At 52.6% G+C, this 18,046-nt stretch overlaps 1 long non-coding RNA gene across 2 annotated transcripts; it reads right to left on the bottom strand.

Moving 5' to 3' along the window:
- Window positions 1-1,199: 1,199 nt before the first annotated feature.
- On the bottom strand, window positions 1,200-9,235 carry LOC116423752. Of its 2 annotated transcripts, none has more exons than XR_004234273.1 (5): window positions 8,807-9,235; window positions 7,462-7,577; window positions 7,117-7,357; window positions 6,976-7,037; window positions 1,200-1,325 (listed from the first exon to the last, which is right to left on the bottom strand). It is a non-coding gene; the product is annotated as an uncharacterized LOC116423752 (long non-coding RNA). The 2 variants fall into 2 exon arrangements; XR_004234272.1 differs by lacking the exon at window positions 1,200-1,325 and adding an exon at window positions 5,702-6,658 and having other exon boundaries at window positions 8,807-9,234.
- Between the last annotated feature and the right edge of the window lie 8,811 nt (window positions 9,236-18,046).

Raw genomic sequence — 18,046 nt, forward strand, 5'->3', positions numbered from 1 at the left:
ATCCCTGATAAAAGTTGTATATAACTGAAAGGGCAATGGCAAAATCCCTGGGAGAAAGCACAAGAGGATCCCCTTCAAACTGACAGTGGTGAAATAAGTCACCACTTTTGGGGACCAGTTTTTCCGGTTACAGATCCACCTGTTCACATTTCTGCATCCTTTCCCCCGAGGATAAAGCAAGGGACTTAGCCAGATGATGGGCTGAACCCCTATTCATAAGCATTTCCCTGCTCTTCCAGAATAGTAACCCTACCAAAGGTGGGAATAAAGTTGCTCTGTTCTTGATGAAACAATACTGAGCCAGATCAGAAATCTTCCCTTTAACAACAGATTCTGGAGTACTGCCAGGAATCAAAGTCAAGCTCCCTGAACTGTCCCTGGATGATTCCCTTCCTTTCTTTTCTCTGCTTTGAAAATGGAGACATTTGCCTTTTCCTCTGTTGGAATGATGAGCATTTATTAAAGTACCTACTATGTGCCAGGTTAAATTAAGCACTTTATAATTGTTCTCTCCTTCCCTCTCCAATTCTTCAATGTCCGCTAATAGTGCTAAGGCAGGTACATCTGCCAGGCCATTTTGTAGCTGGAGATGTTGTTCATTTGACCCTTGATTCCTCAGGAAGAACAAAGAATTTCTCTTGAATTTGTCAGCTTTGATTTCACCATTTTTTCTCCTGTTCCCCTCAGCCAGAGCGGTAGCAAAGTAAGAGTTGAGTGTTTCTTCCTTCCCTCACTGACCGCCTCTTCCCCTGGTCCCGTCCACACCAATCACACAGTTCCTGTTCCTTTTTTAACCTTTCCCAATAGCCTTCAACAAAGGTTAAAAAAAAAAACCCAGTGGCTTCAGCTTAATCTGAGTTTCCCAAAGCCGACACTCTTTTTCTAACTATATTTATTATATTCACGCTCACCTGTTCATTTTCTGTCGCCTCCCTCCCGTTTACTTCCTCTGGGTCCCTTTAAGGTCCCTTTCAGTAGTTCTCCCTTAGTCTCATCATCAGCGACATTGGGATTTTTTTAAACATCCTCATTTTAAGGACGGCCACAACCCCGCCGGGCCAGCCGGGACCCCACGTGGATTCAGATTTGGAGCTCGGTATCTTACATAGCTTTGCATCTACAATTTCTTTTTAAAGTACTGATGCTTCTTCACTTCTTCTAAATATTCCCCATCTAGCCATCCCTTGGAAGAAAAAATAAAAGCCAATCAGGGCCCAGTGAATGAGAAAACATTTATTGAGCACCTCCATGTCCAATCCTCTGGGGAGTCCTGGGGACCCGGATGAAAGCTACCAATCACTGCTTTTCCTCAAGGAGTTTATGTTCTAAAGTGGAAGGGAACGAGGAATGGGGAACTTAGGGCACCAGCAGCAGGGCCCTGACGGGCTGCGAAGGCCCAGTTCTCAGACGAGCGGGCGAGAGCTCACCTAAGAGAGATCCCAGGGTTGGGTCCGAGTTCAGGGGCTCTGGGGTGGGGGGCGTGGCTTGGCAACAATCCACAAGTAAAACATATAGAAAAAAAACAGTTCAGCAAAATCTGACGGTCTGCACTGAGCTCCTCGCAAGGAGTCCCCCCCCCCCCACCTCTGCGAAGAAGGGAGATGGGAGCTCTCCCCCCTCTCCCTCCCAGAGCCAGCCTTCCTGCTTTTCCTTCCTCCTGAAACCTTTGAACTCTGCCCGGATGAAATCTAAATGCCTGCTGGTCTCTATTCGATGTTTCTTATTTCATTTCCCCCCCTTTACTTAGAACTGTGAACTTTTTGAAGGCAGGGATTGGTTCTCAGAAGTTAGGAACCTAGTAGGTGCCTTATATGTGCAGACTAAATGAATGAGTATGTGAACAGTGGGGAACAGAGAACCTAGAACCTAGAAAATAGACTGTCAGTGCAGACTGAATGAGAATGTGAACAGTCAAGAACAGAGAACCAGAACCTAGAACCTAGAATGTCAGAGCTGAAAAGATCTTAGAATGGGAAACACTGGGAAAAGGAATACAGAATGGCAGGATATGGGAGAGTCCTTAAAGATGGTTTGGTCTCATAATGCGCCATTGTTACTATTCATTATTGATACGCAACCTGAGGGGGAGAAGGCCCATTCTCACTCAGCCTGAGACACACCAAAGTCCACGTTGGCTGTGGAGGATCAGGAGTCTCCTTATCGTGGCCTTCACTAGTCCCACTGACCATCCCTGGGGCACCTTAGCTCTGAGGCTCCCTTTTTACCGGCTCTGGGAGACTCCAAAGATCCAAGGAGGAAGGAAGGAAAGAAGGAATGAAGGAAGGAAGGGAGGGAGGAAGGAGAGAAAGAAGAAATAAAGAAGGGAGGAAGGAAAGAAGGAAGGCCACTGGCTCCAGTGATCCCTGCACTAGCTGAGGCCGAGAAGGCAGCACTGTTCATTTGTTAATGGACTCCAGGATTCAGGCTTCTCGAGATGCCCTTAGTTCTTGGTTCAGGGGTCAGCTCCATTTGAAATTTTACACTTTGTGGGTCTCAGTGAATGTATTCCGAAGCCATCTAAAAGGTTCTTTAGAGCAGGATTTACCATTGGGTGGGCTTCTGTTTTCTCCCCTGCTCTAAGTTCCCTCCCAGCCCTGACATCCCTTGTTCCAAGGGCCCTCTCCCTCTGACATTCTCCAGCACTTTGGTTCCCTCATATAACTTGAGTAGAAGACCGTTAATCTCCATTTACAAGGCAGGGACAGGGTGTCGTGAGCTCTGCTCCGAGGCTTTCCTTGTTCTCAGACATGCCCAACACTTGTAAGTAAGCTGGGCCTTCCCTGTGGGCCTTCCCCATGACATTGGCCTTCCCCCGCCTCTTTTCTGATCTCACGCCTTTGGGGGAGATTGAAACAATCTGGTCCCATCGTGTTAAACAGATCAGCCGATCCTGGGAGTCCACGTTCCCATCTTTTATGTTTCCTTCCTTTGTGCACGAGGTCATGGAGCTTGCTCAGCAAGGTTGAAATTAGGCCTTGGTGGGAAGGATTGACTTGGCTGGTTTATTCAGTAAGTGCCTCAGTTTCCCCATCTGTCACGTGGGATGTTCCCCGTAGATAATGGTTTATTCCCATTATTCCCATCCACGGTTATTCCCAACTGTGCTTTGAGCTTTCTAAGATGACTGGTCATCGCTTAACAGTGTGATCTTCGAGCTTGGCTCCCCCTCCCCTTCCTTGAAATAAGGAGCTTTGAGTGCCTTTGACCTTTTCTGTCCTGTTCCTTCCTCCTGGATTTTCTCTTATTTCTCAGGAAGTTCAGTTTTCAGGTTTCACATTAAACATTTTTATAAAATAACACCTCTATGAATGGGACCATGTGAGGATTATTACTGTGCCCATTATACAGGTGAAAAACTGAGTCTCACAAAATCTTGCCAAGGGCCGCGGCATGAGGGCCGGCAGCCACGCTCGGGCCAGACATAGGCAGGAAGCCTCGCTGGCTCCATCTTTGTCTCTGGCCCTTCAAGCCCACTTGTCCCTTACTCCCATGGAGGTGTCAGCCAGGTCCTTCTAGGAGTCCTTGTCCCCCAAGTAACCGTTGCCCTCATCCTCACGGGGCAGCTTAGCTCGTGCTCCCTCTGTCTCCAGCAGTGTTGTCTTTTACTCATTTGTTCGCTCATTTGTTCGTTCATTCATCGAGCACGTTCTCCACCAACCCTGATGACTTGTGACTTCTTGTTGCATGGACTAGGGCCAGACCCTGAAAGTCTCTACTTTTTTAAGGTGACCCATAGACAAATATGTTCCTTTTGGGAAAAATCCTTGTTTTTATCACCACCTTTTTATGCCATTTCATTTTAAAGCCTCCCCCTTATCCAGGGAGCCGTCCCTTGTCATCTTCACACGTGGTAGCATCTCTGCAGGGGGTTCCCAGCCCCCCAGCCGGGTGGGATCGTGATAATCCCGCGGCTCCCCTTTCCTCTCCTGTTGCTCCTTTGGTGTCTCCCGCCCTGGCAGATCCGGTTTCCCTGGTTCCGCTCCCCATCCCCCGTTTTGTTCATCCTCAATTTCCCATGATTCTCTGAACTCTTTGTCATCTGTCATTTCTCCTGTTTTGTCACAGTCAGGCTGTTTGTTAGAGGCGGCCCAGGGACGGGCCTGGAGCCTGGATCCCCCCTCGGAGGCCAGCCCCGGGAGCCTGGGAGAGCCACGTCAGGCCTCCCCGGCTCTGCCTTCTCGTAGCCTGGGTGTCCCAGCTTCAGGGTGAGGGTCCAGCGAGATGACATTTGCAGACCTCAGGGAGCTGTAGAAATGTTCCTGATAATAACAACACTAACTATAATAGTTTATACATAAACAAAGCTATAATAACAATGACGCTATCATGTTGTCATCATATAGGGTGGGCCTGCCCTTCCCCATCCCTCCGGCGCCGACTTCTCCCACCTTTGGTCTCCATATCCAGTTCTCCGGGTACCAGTTAGAGCCCCGGTCCTCCCGCTTTGTATTTCTCCGACGAGTGATTTGAAGCCGTCGTTCAGAGGGATTCTCCGGAGAAGTGGCCGTTCGGATCTCCAGACCCCTCTGGGGAATGAAGCTTACCTCCTTTTACATCCAGGCTCTCTGGGCCTGGCCCGCCATGGCTGGCGCTCTGGGAACTGGGCCTGCCGGACTTTCCCCAAGATTCTCCCTCTCCTGGGAAGCACAAAGGGAGACCTTGCCCTGGGAGTCTCGGGGAGGGGCTTCTCAGATATAGACGCAAGACAGGGTCCCAGCACAAGGAGGGCAGCGCTGGTCACTCAAGGGCTCATCCATGAGCTCTCTGACCACCGGCTTTGCCCAAGGGGGATCCAAGAGCTTCGACTCTAGTTAAGCTTGATCACTTCCCAGCCTGAGTGTCATGAAGGAGCCGGGAGGCTCCCTCCCCCAACACTTCCATTTAATTGTCTCAGGCCTGAAAGGGAGCTTGAGGGGGCACAGTGACCTGCCTCGGGGACCCGTGTTCCAGTTCTGCTCCCTTGTCGTTCTCCATGATCACTTGCGTTGTGTTACTCTCAGTTCAGAGAGAAGTGTGGTGCAATGGAGTGGCCCCTCCCTGGCGGAGGCCCCGGCTCTGACCCAATTCTGGGCACCCTCTTTGTGCCCCCTGGCCATGGGACAGATGCCCTTGGGAGGGGCAGAGCAGGCCTTGGAAACTTGGATTTTGTCTCTCACCCAGGCCGTCCCTGTGGCAGGTTCCCCTCCGCCAAATGGCAGCAAGGAGAAAGCAAACGTTGGCAGAAAGCACTTTAGGGTGACTAGCACTTCCTGGGGGGCCAGTGTTACCAGGGTCCTATTTTACAGACGAGGAAACTGAGGCACATGTAGCTTAGGTGGTTGCCTAGAGTTACACAGCTAACAAGTGTGTCCCAGGCAAACTTTGAACATTGCTCTTCTGGCTCCCAAGTTCAGCCCTTTAAAGGAACCTGTTTAATTATCTGTATAATTAAGGGCTTGGAAGCAAAGACCTCAAAGATACAAGTTTTGCTCTAAGCCTCCTCCCAGCCCTGACACCCCCTGTTCTAAGCCCCCTCCCTGTCGTAACTTGCTCTGAGCTTCTAGTCCTTGTTCCCAGGGCCCTCGCAGCGGGTGACTGACTCCCAGTGTGCCGGGGAGAAAGCCCAGAGGCCTCCCGCATGCATGTCCCGCCCCATGTTTTTCCCTCCCGGGCTCGGTCCCTGCCCCTGGCTCCACCTGCCGAGGCCCCGGCCCTCCCGGCCCCCAGGACCCCCGGCGGGCCGCGCTCCCCAGGCTGACCGTGGGCTCCCTGCGAGGCCTTTCCTTTTGCGCCCACTTAATTTTAGAAGGCAGAGCTAAATGTTTTAATTCTGCATTATTGGCGACATAATGCTAATGGCTTCCAGGTGGCCGCCGTGCTCTGAAGGCAGCAATTGTGCATCGAAAGCATGTGCGGAGGGAGCCCCATTTGGGTGCGTTTCATTTTCTCCTCAATGGCCGGCTTCCCAACGTGTTTCTCCTTAAGCGGCGCGCTTCATCATATGGATATCATTTTTTCAATTTACGTTGCGAGCTCTTTAGTGTGGTGGCCACGGGCTGCCTCTGCCCCTCCCCCAAGATTAAACTCACATGTGGATGCTCCTTCCCAGGCCTTTCCCGGGGACAGGCTCGTCCTGCAGCTCCCTTGGCGGTCAGGGATGGAGGGGACGGCCCCGGGAGCCGGTCCCTCGGCGTCGGACGTGGCGGGCAAGGCCGCGTTCTCCGTCTGTTCTGGTTTGAAAGGAAACTTGGGACGCGCCTTCCGCACCCTCGCCTGGCGAATAGAAAGGCCTTCGGGGGCCCCGTCCGCGGGAGTCTGTCCCGTCCCGCCCCAGCCTCCATGGACGGCTTTTCCATGAACACCTCCCGTGATGGGGAGCTCATCCCCCTCCCTTGGGCTTGGATGTTTGAATATAAGCCCCTCCTAGGCAAGGACGCCGGACCTCCTAATTTGTGTTCTCTGGGCCTTTGCTTCGATTTAGTCCGGGCTTTCTAAGTGCTGGTCAATGATCCGTCCCTCCGTTGGAGCAGGAACAGAAATCGGCTTGTGCGGCTTCCGGCTGGGCCCTCAGGCCACTCTGCCTTCAGCTGGGACCGTCCCTTCTTGTCCCCTCCCCCTCACGTGGTCCAGGTGGTGAGCGCAGGCTTGGAGCCGGCCAGCTGAGCCACCCCCTTTTTTACTGTTGAGGAAGAGACCCCAAAAGCGTCTTGCCCAAAGTTGCCCAAAGGTGGGTGAGGAGCCGCCCCCAGGTCCTCTTCCTCCGTGTCCAGAGCGCTGTTTAGTTCAACTCTTTGTCGCCCCATTGGTCGTTCCCTTCTCCAGCTCACTTTGCAGATGGGGAAACTGAGGCACAGAGGGGAACATGACCTGCCCGGGGTCTCCCAGTCTTAGGCTGGGTCTGAACTCAGAGCTTCCCCGACTCTGCCCTGTGGCGCCCCCAGCGGCCCCACCCAGCTCTGAGTCCCCTCCTCCAGCATCCCTGGCCTCCATCTTTACCTGGTCTACGAGGGGATGCTGGGAGATGTTCCGGTCAGCTTGCTGAGACCCAGACAAACCATCTGCAGCAGAGAGGAGACTCTCGGGCCTGGGCCCCAGGGGCCTCCAGGGCCAGAGCGCAGGAGCTGGGTTAAAACGTACCTGGGGATGTTGGGTGAAAGGAAGGAAAACCGGAAGGAAGCGCGGGGTGCTCCGGGCTTGTTGTCTGGTCAGTCTGCTGCCGTTGGTGGCCTGTGGTGTCCCCCCGCCGCCCACTGAGCGACAGCAGCCGAAGAGAATGCGGCCTCTGGCCGCCGGGTGCTGGGTGAGCGGGAGCCGGTCTGACCGCCGGCCTCGAGGACGCAGCTCTTGGTTCGTGGGCAGATGGAACCAAATGAGGTTTCTATAGAAGTTCAGGTTTCTCCCTCAAAGCCCTGTGGGGCCCAGAGGCCGATCCCACATGATCTCCCCGGGAGTTAGGGGCTTCCAGCCCTCAGCTACGGTTACCTCTTAGTTGGGGCTCTCGGCCTGAGGCTGGTAGTTTCACCAGATATTGGGGGACAAAGTGATCGATGATCATCACAGCGCTGTCTCCGGACGTGGGACCAGCTCGCTGGCCTTGGCTGTGGGGAAGGGGCATAGAGGTTGGGGGGCAGTGGAGGAGCAGGAGGGGTCCAAAAGATAAAAAGTGATAGAGAAAAAAGAGAAGGAATTGAGAGGGAAAGAGAAAAAAAGAGGGAGAAAGAAAGAAAGGGAGGAGAGAAAGGGAGAGAGAGAGAAAGGGAAAAAGAGAACAAGAAAGAAAGGGAAAGGGGAGAGAAAAGGGGAGTAGAGAAAAAAAGAGGGAGAAAGAAAGAGAAAAAGAAGAGGGAAAAGAGAGGAAGAGAAAGAAAAGGGGAGGAAGAGAGAAAGGGAAAGGGGAGAGAAAGAAAGGGAGGAGAGAAAGAGAGGGAGAGAGAAAAAGAAAGAGGGGAAAAGAAAGAAAAAAAAAAGGGAAAAAGAGAGGCGAGAGGGTTGCTTTGCCCATGACAGGTGTTAGATGAGTGTAAGAGGAGGACAGGGGAGAGCGGGCCGGGGTGTCTCGGGGCTCTCGGTGGCTGCCTGCCCCTTGCCCTGTCCCAGCAGAGGCCTTGTCGGGGTCTCTGGGTCTGCTCTGGCCCCTCACTGAACAGACGGGAAGCTGAGGTTCCGACAAGGACCGGTTTGGAGCAGACGGGGGTGGAGGGGAGCTGTTGCCGTTCTCTGGCCTTTTTTGGCCCCCATGAACCAGGGCCCTGCGCTGCGGGGAAGGCTCGCCTGGGAGATGGATGCAGCGCCTGCGGGTCAGAGGGGCAGAGCCAGAGCAGGGCCGCTGACCCTCGTCCCGCCCAGGGCGCCTGGGCCCTCCCTGCTGGATTTCATTTGGGGTTCAGGGCTGGGCGATGGGTCTGGGGTTATCATCCAGGACTCAGGGTCTCTGGGCCCGGGGAGTCCGGGGACCCTAAAGGGACTTTGTTGGACATTGGGCCCAGCGGTCGCCAAGGTCCTGTCCTTCCTCTGTTCATTGGAGAATCCCTTTCACCACCTGGGTTCATCCCAGGGCAGCTCGAGGGCGCCAGAGTGCATGGAGCACATCGTGAGTTCGAATCTCCCCTCAGCCCCCTCAGAATCTCAGTTTCCAGCTGGGTGACCCCGAGCCAGTCACTTCGCCCTGCTCGCCTCAGTTTCCTTATCTGTACAACGGATTCTCGTGCTGGGGAGGCCCTCTGCAGGCAACGTCAGGGGTGCTGGGACTGAGGGCGGGAGGATCCCGGAGAGGAGGGAGACGCCGCGGGGAGGGGGAGGCAGGGGGATGGCTTCGTGCGCCTCCGACCTTATGATTCCTGGGGTCTTAGAGGTGGGGGTGCAGAGAGTTCTCCAGCACTTCGCACTTAGGGGGTGGGTATTGGTCTGCTGTGGTGGATGGAGCGTCCGCACCAGGACATCCCAGCCAGCGAGACCACAGGCCCAGACTGGGGGGGGGGGAGGTCCTAGGGCTGCGTAGCTGGGCCTCCTGCCCGTCCCGGCCTAACATCCTCGGGAACTGGCGCTGTCGGGTCGTAAGGAATGCCGGCCACGTCACAGAGGGGCTCGGAACCTCCTCCTTCCCTCCCTCCCGGCCGGAGCCTTCTACCTTGGGCCCCTCCAGAACCCGATTGGGGGGAGGGTTCCACATCCCCCAGACCCGAGCGGATGGAAGGAAAGTGCGCCCTTGGAAAAGTCCAGCTGAGCCCAGGCTGAAGGCCCACCCGGGAGCTGAGCCTCCCTGCGTCTCCTGCTAACACTTCTGCTGGGGGCGGGGGCGCACACACCCCCGAGCCCACTCTCCCGGGCCCATTCAGGGGGCCCAAGCTCTGTGGGAGAGGGCAGCCTGACGTTCAGGGACCCCAGCAAGTGGCTTATTCGGTCCATAAGCATTTATTAAGCACTTGTTGTTTGCCAGACACCATACTAAGCCCTGAGCATTCAAAGAAAAAGCCGAGAACATTCACTTGGGGAGACATTGCCATTTTCCTCTCCTTGTTAACATGCTATTTCATGTTGTTAGCGTGTTATTTTATTATTTTATTCGATCCTCACAATAACCCTGGGAAATGGGTGCTGCTGTCATCCCCATTTTACAGATGAGGCAAACGGAGGTAAGGGACTGGCCCAGAGTCCTGGGTGCTGGTCTTGCCAGCAGCCCCCGATTGGGTAAAGAACGCAGTCTGCAAGTGGTTTCTACATACAAATTTATCTTAGAGGGGCTCTAACACAGGGGCACTTCAGATAATTTTAATTGCTATTGTCCCATATCCCCTGAATCCCCCCATGTCCCTCTCCCTTCTGCCTCCTCCTACATCCCAGAGCAAAAAGACTTAAACCCAGGGATCCTTCACTTGGACACGGGGAGGACCCTTTGTCAGCCCGGTGCGGTGGGCAGAGCTCTGGGCCTGGAGTCAGAGAGACTTACAATTAGATGTGGCTGTGGGAGTGTCTGCCTCAGTCTCCTCGGCTGTAAAATGGGACCTTCCGGGGTCATTGTATGGCTCGAATGGACTATCTGGTAAATGCCCAGCACCGGACATGCAGTAGACAGTGAAAAGGTACTTGCTCCTTCTGAGAATTCTGCTTTAAAAGGCGTAAAGTGCCTAGGATCACAAAGGGAGCCGGTTACAGTGAGATAAAGTTAGTCAGATATTCTTAAAAACAAGTTCACGGACCCGTTAATGGGGGTTTGTCAAGGTTAATCTTTGCTCGGCTTCAAGAGCTTGGGGGCAGGAGGAAGGCAGCAAAGTGCTCTGGGAGAGCAGCGACCCTACAGGGAGGAGGAGGGACTGTTAGCTGCGGTGAGACAGCTGCTCCTGGAAAGGAGGCACCTACTCTGTGCCCTGGCACATTCCTGAGCCCTTGTCAAGAGTGGGAAGCACCTACTATGTGTCATGGCAACTGCTAACCCCTTGCCAGAAATGAAAGATACCCTATTATGTGCCATGGCATCCTACTGAGCTCTTGGCATAAGTAGGAAGCACCTACTATGTGCTGTGGCACACTTCTAAGTCCTTTCCAGAAGTGAGAAGCACCTACTATGTACTATGGCACATCTTCAAGCCTTTGCCAGAAGGGGGAAGCACCTACTATGTACTGTGGCACATCTTCAAGCCTTTGCCAGAAGGGGGAAGCACCTACTATGTACTGTGGCACATCTCCAAGCCCCTGGCAGGAGTGATCTCCTTGGACCCTGAAGAAAGGGAGAAGAAAGTTGAAGAAAGTTGAGCTGCTCCCAGGAAGATGAGGGAAAGGGCCGCTGTAAGGGAGCCTGGGCCAGATTTGACTGCAGACATCAGAGCTGGCCTGCGGGGATGGGGAGCAGAAAGAGCCAAGACGGGCTGGCAGACACTGGCGATGGCGCAGCCAAAGGTGGGCTTCCTCGGGCTGAGCTTCCTTGGGCTGAGCAGCACCACTTGTCTAGGAGAAGGTGAAGAACCAACGGGGGCCCCACCATCCCTAGGGGTCCCCGCCATCTCTGCGGATCCCAGACCAGCGGGTGGCCGGCCCCAGCCCGGCCCTGCCAGCCCCCGGTAACTCAGCCTGTGTCCTTCACTAGAAATGAGCTTGGTTGGAGCCAGAGTCCGGCCAGCACCTCTTGCTCTTTGGCTGCCCCTTGTTCCTTAGCCTTTAGGCCCTCCTTGTTTCCCGGCCACCCCCCTTTTCCTCAGTCCCTCTTGTTCCCGGGACACCTCCTTGTTCCCCAGTCTCCTCCTCCTTGTTCCTCAGCCTCCTCCTTGTTACAACCTCAGTCTCCTCCTCATTCCCCGGCCTCCCCTTTGCTCCCCGGCTGCCTCCTTGTTCCTCTCATCCCCTGGAACTTCTCCCATGGGACTTTCTCTCCAGTCACGGCTTGGGCTCCCGGGCCAGCAGAGGAAGGGTTCCTGGGGGTGTCTGTGACCAGTGGGCCTGGGCAGATGCCCCTCCCCCCGGGAGCCGGCCTCCCTGACTGGACAGAGTGCTCCTTGCCCGTGCTCCCCTCTCCCCCTCCCTGGGCTTTCATCTCCCGCCCCCGTCCTCCATCGCTGAGTAATGGATGGCGGCCCAATCCCGGCCCGCTCGTTGCCATAAAACGCCAGATGTTTTGGAGCTTCACGGTCCCCACAGCCCTTTTTTCCCTTTTATTGGAATCTTCTTCGGTAACGTGCCCCACATGTGGGAGCGGCCCTTTCAAGAAGCGACCCCGCTTGGTTCCCAGCCCCCACCCGCCAGCAGCATTGTTCCTGTCCCCCTTTGGTGCGGGGGAGGGTCTGCGGGCGGTGGGGGGAGGTGCGGCTCTGCCCCTTCTGCGCTGTGGGACTGGGGGTACATGTTGACCCTCTCTGTGCCATACTTTGCAGTGCTGAGACCCAGGGGTCTCCAGGGACCTTCCCCCATCATTCTGTGCTCCGTTCCCCCCAGCCGAGATTCTGTGTTCTGAGGCCCTCGAACTCTGACATTGTTTGCTCCGGGGTCTCCCCCACATTCGCCATGCTGTGAATCCGGGAACGCGGGTCCCACGAGGCCTCTGGATTTTTCTGCTCTGAACAAATTGCACGCGCTTGTTCCTTCCCTGCCCGCGGAAGGGCGGCGGGGGGTCGGGAGCCCCCAGGAGTGGGAGCCTCTAAGGCCGATGCGGTGGCAGGTTCTGAGCAAGGCTTTGTCGCTAAGACATTGGGATGTGGGCCTCCAGTCCTGGCCCCTGAGCAGCGCTCGAATAGTCCCTCTGAATGAGGCGACCCCTGGGGGGGAAGGGTCTCCTCCCCCAACCTTCCTCATCCCCACCTGGGAAAAGGGCCTCCTCCCCCCCAACCTTCCTCATCCCATCCAGGACAGAAGGAGAAGCCAGCCCATGTATGTCCCCTCCTCCCCAGGTTAGGAACAGGAGAGAAAATCCACAGAGGGACCCGTGGCCCCAAATGTTTGCCCACAAACTCTCAAAGCTTAGACAACAAGCAACGCCCCCCCCCCACGAGACCCCATCCGCTTCACTCTCATGAGACTGGGCCGGATGAACCCCGGGTCTCTGGGGGCACATAGCGCACCAGGGCACTCATCCTCCTGAGGTCTGATCCAGCCTCAGCTGCTTCCCCGCTGTGTGACCCTGGGCAAGTCCCGTCACCCTGTCTGCCTCAGTTTCCTCATCTGCAAAGTGAACCAAAGAAGGAAACGACCAACCACTCAAGTATCTTTGCCAAGAGAATCCTCAATGGGGCCACAGAGAGTCTGAGAACAGCCAAATAGCCATAGTCCCCACCTTTCAGGGCTCTGCGAAGGTCAAATGAGATAATTAAGTACTCGGCACAGGGCTTGGCAAATGGCAAGTGCCGTAAAAATAATAGCTTTTATTATTCTGTGTGAAGTTCTTGGTACATAGTAAGCGTTTGTTTCCTTCTGCTCAAAAGGAAGCGTGTAGGAAAAGGGGAGAAGGGGGAGGAGTGGAGTATATTAAGAAGTGCTGGAACCAGGTTGGGGGAGAAGCCGACAGAGAACATTGGAGGAAAATCAGAGGAAAGAGAAGCAGAAATGGGACTTGGAATCTCGTCTCTGGGATGTGTCCCTGACCAGGTGGACAGAAAGGGAATATGGAGGAGACGGATGGAGCCGGGCCGGAGCAGGGACTGCTCGGGACACCGGACAGAGCTGGGCTGCAGCGGGGACTGCCAGAGACATTGATGGAGCCGGGATGGAACAGAGACTGTGTCCGAGACGTCGGATGGAGCCGGCCGGCTCGGTCCGGAGCAGCCCGGCTAAAAGCGCCTTGGTTTGCCTGGGTGGTTGTCCCATCTCGCCAATTCTTTCTTGGGTTCTCAGTGATAGGGAGGGACTGGCCGTGGCGGGAGGTGAAGGAACTCCTGGAGGACGGGGCTCCCTGTGGGGCTCGTGATAAGGAAAGACAAGAAAAGATGCCGTAATTTGTGCGGCCAGATCTGGGGAACGCACGTGTGAAAGGGTTTGGAGGAAAGATGGCTAGGATCCCATCGAGGAAAATGCTTTAAGGAGGCGCCGCCTAGGGGGGCTGGGGGATGCCCGAGAATTAACCTTCTAAAATGGAAAAGGAAACAATCATGTGCAGGAGGAAAAGTGGGATTTGTTCGAATAGCTTGATGTGGATGCACAGGAAGCTCCCCAACCAACTTTGACTTTTTAATAAATGTATAAAAGATGGAAAGAATCATGGGTAATAGAAAATGAATATAAAAATGCGGCTTCCTATTAAAAAGCGTCAGAGACGATAAAGCACAGAAGGAGCTGAGGTTGTAGGCAACTTGGGACCACAAGAAGAGGGCTGTTGTTGGTTTTAGGCCATATTGTGAGAAAAGGAAGGGCTCAGAATGGATGGGATCCTGGGCCGGGCGAGACGATGGGAGCAGAGCAGGACTGCCCAGTTCTTGGTTTATTTTTCTGCATTTACTCCTGGAATGAGAAAGCAAAGATAAGTGATGGGGAGACGATATTCAGGATAAGTAGGTGGTAGGGAGAGGCTCCCGAGCTGCCCAAGCTGAGAAGGGTCCCGGCGTGGGAAAGGCTGCCCCTCTGTGGACGTCTTCAAGCGAGAGTCTGGAATACTACTTGTGGGCAGATGATCCCAGGGCTTGCACTGGATGCTCTCAAATTCTGAGACTCTTTTAACCCGCCCGGGTGATTCCCCAGGGAAAAGGCTCACGTGGAGGGAAGGTCCAATTCTCTTCCACAGGGACCACTGAGCTCCGTGAAAGAGAAGTTGCTTTCCGTGGTCCCAGATGGAATGTCACCGGCTGTGAGAAGCAGCAAACGTTGTGAAGACCGAGGCCTGGAAGGATTTACATGAGGCGATGGCGAAGGAGCAGAGCCGGGAAAACAACACGTTGCACCAAGGGCACGGCAGTGTCGGATAACAAACCAGAAACCGAGTCCTGTAAAGTTAGATTAACCCAGCTTGGACCCGCTCACTGCTTCTTAAATGGGGGGGGGGGGGGGAGGGCCTGACCAGGGCCATGACCCATCTGGTGTCAAATTCTTGGTATCTTGGTTACTTGGGAAGGTCTTTTTTCTTCCTGGTTTTCTTAGTCTTTAGGATAAGGTATGAGCACTGCCTTCTCCCCACCCTCAAGACTCGGTAGAGATAGTGAAGAGAAACTGAGAGAAAGTAGCATACATTTTTTTTAAAAGAAAGAACAGTCAGAAGAAAAGAAGGAAGGAAAAAAGAAAGAAAAAGAAAGGAAGGAAGGAAGGGAGAAAGAAAGAAAGAAAAAGAAAGAAATGAAGGAAGAGAGAAAGAGAAAGAAAGAAATGAAGGAAGAAAGAAAGAAAAAACAAAAGAAGAAAGCAAGCTTATTTGCTTTATTAGCTGTGTGACCCTGGGCAAGTCACAATTCCAGTTGCCTCTAAAAAAAAAGAAAGAAAGAAAGAAAGAAAGAAAGAAAGAAAGAAAGAAAGAAAGAAAGAAAGAAAGAAAGAAGGAAGGAAGAAAAAAAGGTTGGAACCCAGATCTAGACCTTCTAGATTCTTTATTAGTCCATACGCTAACTTTTCTCATCATCACATGATTGTGGAATCAGTGCTAGTAGACATTTAAAATAATTTTCTCTAATCCTTTCTTTGGATTAACGAAGAACCAAAAGCAAAGATAAGGGAGCAGAGTTACCCAGATGATCCATGTCCCTTATACTTTTCCCTTTTCCCCACGTCAGTTAACAAGGTTTAAGTGGCTGTTACTGTTCAATTCTTTTAGTCATATCCAACTCTTCAAGACCCATTTGGGGTTTTCTTGGCAAAGATACTGGCGTGGTTTGTCATCTCCTTTTCCAGCTCATTTTGGAGGTATGGGGCAACTGAGGCAAACAGGATAAAGTGACCTGTCCAGGATCACACAAGAGTACGAGGCTAGCCTTGCACTTAGGTCTTCCTAACTCTGAGCCTGTGCTCTCACACCTAAAGTGCTAGTTCCATGCCAGGTCTGTGCTGGGCACTCAGGACGGATGAAACTGAGGAAAGGGACAAAATCTGACAACTGACTAGATGTGAGGATGAAGGAGGGGGAGAGTCTGGACAGTGCTGTGGTAGAACCTGGGAAACTAGAAGGACGGCGCTTTCTCAGACAGAAACACGACAGTGTGGAGGGTGGGGGAATTCTGGGGGAAAGATGATGAGTTCCATCTCAGATGCGGTGAGTTGAAGGTGTCTCCGGTGCATCTGGTTTGATGTGTCTGATAGGCAACAGTGGGAGATTTAAGGTTAGGGAAAGAGCGGCAGGCTGGGAGACATCGGGATAGAGGTGATGGTTACACCTGGAAAGATTTAAGGGCCGCTGCGTGGTGCTGCCGTGGAGAGAGTGCTGGGCCTGGAGTCAGGTCAGCTCGTCTCCCCGAGTTCTGGCTTCAGACACTTGCTAGCCATGTGACCCTGGGAACGTCCCTTCACTCTGTTTGCCTCAGTTTCCTCCTCTATAAAATGACCTGGAGACGGAAATGGCAACCACCCCCCCCCCCAACATCTCTACCAAGAAAAACCCAAATGGGGCCTTGGAGGGTCAGAGGTGACTGAACCACAACCAGGGAGGGGAGGGCCAAAGAAACCCTGTCACCTCGAATAATAATCATTAACTTCCCTTTCTCTAGATTGGGAGGGAGCCTCATGTGTGAGACAGTATAACGGACAAGGTACTGGAATTAGAATTAGGAAGGCCCGAGTTCAGATCCAATTTCAGAGACTTACTGGCCATTTTCTAAATTCGCGCAGATCTCAAAACCTCTCTCAGCCTCTCTTTCCTGATCTGTCAAAGAAAGGGCTCATTCGGCCATCTTTAGCTATTTAATTTACCTATTTCTATCTATTTATCTATCTATAAATAGCTATATCTATAACCGTAAAACATCTATATCTTTTTATTTCTGTTTATCATATCTATCCATCCAGCCATCTATCCATCTCTCTATTTCTCCATCTTTTTCTGTTTCTTTCTCCATTCATTTGTTTCTACATCCATCTACCCATTTTTCCAGCCATCCAGCCATCTATTCATCTCTCTATACTATTTTTCTGTCCACCTTTCTCTGTCTCTCCTTCTCCATCCATTTACCTCTCTGGACATCTGTTCATGCATCTATTTATCCATCCATCCATCCATTTATCCATTCATCCTTTTTTGAATCTGGCTCTCTAACCACCTAAAATGCTATCCATTTATTCATCCCTCCATTCATCCATCTATTTATCTCTCATCTATTCATCCATCCATCCATTTATCCATTCATCTCTTTCTCCATTTACCTATTTTTGAATCATCTATCTATTTATTCATCCATCCATCCATCCATTTATCTACAATCATCTATTCATCCATCCATCCACCTGTCTATCTGTCCATCCATCCCTCCAGCCAGCCAGCCTGACCGACAGCCATGCCTCTCTGTACCTCTGTTCACAGCAATCTCCCTGCTGCATCCTTGATAAGCGGTCACCCCCTCCAGAATCGGCCTGTTCCATATTTAGGAAAGTTCTCATGGTCAGAAAGTTCTTCCTGACATCTGCCCTAAATCTGTCACTTTGCAACTCTCTGCCCCACTGTTCCCGGCTTTGCCTTCTGAGATCGAGCCAACTGGGACCCCTCCTTCCCAAGACGGCCCTTCGGTTTTCATACCTCGTCCCAGAAGCCTTTTCTCCTCCAAATACCCCCAGCATGCAACATGGTCTGCAGGGCACATCCCCGGGAAAGAGATGTGCAACTATTATCATCTCTGTTTTCCAGGTGGGAATGAAACTTGGGGGTAAAAGCAGATGTCCACATGTGGCAGCTCTATCACGTACGAGGTGTGCTCTACTAGGAGACAGTGAGGAGACAGAGACAAATCCTTCCATTATAGATATTTATTATAGACACATCATATAGAGATATTTTGTGGCTATATTTCATTGCAGTGCAGTCATTTTTCAGTCATATTTGATTCTCCATGACCCTATTTGGGGTTTTCTTGGCAGAGACTGAGTAGTTTGCCATTTCCTTCTGTGGCCCATTTATAGATGAGGAAACTGAGGCAAACAGGGTGAAGTGACTTGTCCAGGCTCACACAGCGAGGAAGTGTGTGAGGTTAGATCTGAACTTGAGAAGATTTGTCCTGACCCCAGACTTGATGCTCTACCTACTTTGCCAGCAGGCTCCCTGCTTCCAGATACATAGCAAAGGAACGGTTAAATCTGCCATGGTCCTAAATGCTCCCAAGAAAAGGAGTTTTCCCTTGTCAAGTTCATCAAAGCTTCAGAATTGTTGGTGGTCAGAGAGGCTCCTGAGTCCCCCGTCTTGTGTTCATTTCAGAACTGCCGCCCTTCTGCTTTATTCAGGGGGTGTCCCCTCCATTCCATTCAGCACGCATTAATTCTGGCCCTACTATGTGCCGGGGACAGACACTGCATGGCCCTGAAAATAGATCCCAAAGTGAAATCATCCTTTCCCTGAGGAAATTTACGTTCCATTAGGAAGAATTAGTATGTGTGGGAAGATGGGTACAGAGTATCCCCAAAGTAAAGAAGTCTCCAGAAAGGGCAATCAGTGGATCCCTGATGGTGAAATCGGGATGGAAGGGGCGCG

Source organism: Sarcophilus harrisii, chromosome 4 (assembly GCF_902635505.1).
Source record: "Sarcophilus harrisii chromosome 4, mSarHar1.11, whole genome shotgun sequence".
Lineage (NCBI taxonomy): Eukaryota > Metazoa > Chordata > Mammalia > Dasyuromorphia > Dasyuridae > Sarcophilus > Sarcophilus harrisii.